This window comes from Vigna radiata, unplaced genomic scaffold (assembly GCF_000741045.1).
Source record: "Vigna radiata var. radiata cultivar VC1973A unplaced genomic scaffold, Vradiata_ver6 scaffold_51, whole genome shotgun sequence".
Taxonomy (NCBI): domain Eukaryota; kingdom Viridiplantae; phylum Streptophyta; class Magnoliopsida; order Fabales; family Fabaceae; genus Vigna; species Vigna radiata.
Genome location: NW_014542732.1, coordinates 350,306 through 352,461, shown reverse-complemented (window position 1 = coordinate 352,461; position 2,156 = coordinate 350,306).

Below are 2,156 nucleotides of genomic sequence, written 5' to 3'. Positions count from 1 at the left end.
AATGACTAAGATTTAGAATGCTAAGTATATTTCCCTTTACTAATAGTATTCAACCTATCCTATGCTGCCACGTGTACACACACTTAAATGGCATTTTTGCAAGGCCTTACATTCTCCCCAACAACAAAAATTTTCGTCCTTGAAAATTGTGCTTACGAGAAAATAGGGACACCCTACTCTCATTACATTCTCTAGTACAACCACCTATTTGACAAACATTCTACTCCCCAACAACTTTACTGATCATGAAAACCTTGCCTCTATGTTAAGATGTCCTAGTGTTCCATAGTGTAGATTGGTTTAGCCATTTGCCTCTAGACCATTCTAAACCTATACGCCTCAACTTTTTAAGAATCTTTCTTTCCTTCTTGTAAATCTCTTCTAAAACTCCTAATAGTCTTCACTTTATATAAACCCTTGACTGATACTCATTTACCTCCTCTTGTTTCTTCCAAGAACCACCATACCTCCGACTTAATCACCACAATCTCCGAGTTAACCATCAACCACTATATTCTTAATCATCTTTAACCACATCCATTCTGAGGACTTCACATTGCTTTACTCATCTCCACTATTGAGTAGCATAGTTTCCTACAACATTATCTCATTACCAAAGTAAAACTTTTCTACTTTGCAACGCCAAAACCAATGTGAGTAATTTAGCTTCACTTCGTTATCTCACTGACCTGAACCATATACATTTCTTGATCCACTAGCCTGCAATCATACTTAGATCTGTAACCTCTTCGACTTGAGATCACTAGCTTGATCAATATCAATCCAACTTATGATACATCTCAAACTAGGATTGTCCAAACTGCGCTTTCTCAACCATTTTGAGAAACCCACTAACACCCGCTGCGCTACTCTGATCATCAAACCCCCTTGTTCACTAGTTCACGGAAAGAACACTTCCTTCATGACAATTTACAACTCGAAGATAATCACCCTTGAAGAACCTTCTTCAAAGCTTCCATGACTTTGGAAAACCCCGATAACTCTTTTCTTCCATGATAACCTTGTCATTCCATTTTCCTCAACACTGCTTTTCTACTCCACAAAACAACCATGCTCGAAATCACTTATGATTGCCAAGACTTATACTAGACTGTTCCAACCTGTCCTTTAATTCTCTTGTGAGATTCTTTAACCTTATAGTTCTCCCTATGACTACACCGAGTCCAAACACCATTACTTTAACTCAACTTCCATCTTCCTCTTGCATTACACAACTTAAAAAGAAACCACCCCTAAATAGATTACTAACACCATTCCATAGTGAACACCACCTCTCCAAGTTATAAAAATCTCATAATTGTTGCAGAACACCAACCAGAACTATTACACCATGAAGATCTATCTTCTCTTCTCCCTCTATCCTTGCTAACATATTCTGACTCTTACAACCCTTTGTCTTCTCTTTTATAACTTGACACACTTCTAATGTAATACCATGCTTCCCCTTCTCAAAACACAGTACTTCTTTTGAAGGCCATGACTATCTGAAACAATTAAAAAAAAGAAAACAGTTAAACCTCTCCTGTAATCACACCTCAGACTTAAGTAAGACAACATCATAGCTTCTTCACTTGCGTTCATCATACATCTTGAATTCTCATAACACTTGCTTCTATCCTTCGCTCAATTGTACCTGCTGCACTCATTCGGCCAAATTAACTTAAAATCTTCTTCTTCAAGAATTGCCCTCTTCAAATCAGAATCTTTAGAAATACAAACTCTGTCTTTGATCCCCTGAACCTCAAGATACCCATGACCAGCAACACCAATCCTCTGACCTTATCTGAACTTACCCACTTACTGTCTTCTGTAACTCAACTTCCAACATCCACTTCTCTCTTGATCAAACTCAACAGATTCCTGAGCATCACCATAAAATCACACCCGAAGAAAAACCGATTAAAACACAACATGCCACTTTGAAACTCTGATAGTCTCAATCAACCCAGATTATCTGATCATTCCCCGATACCATCTCCAACAACTCATACTGTAACCATCCTTTGTCATTTGTTCTAAGGCCTTTCTTCTTTGTTCCTCATCCATCGTGCTCTTACTTCTCTATTTCTCACATTCACTTACCAAACTGACATCCTGATATGCCCCTTCCTTTAATACTAGAAATCTTTCCTCTT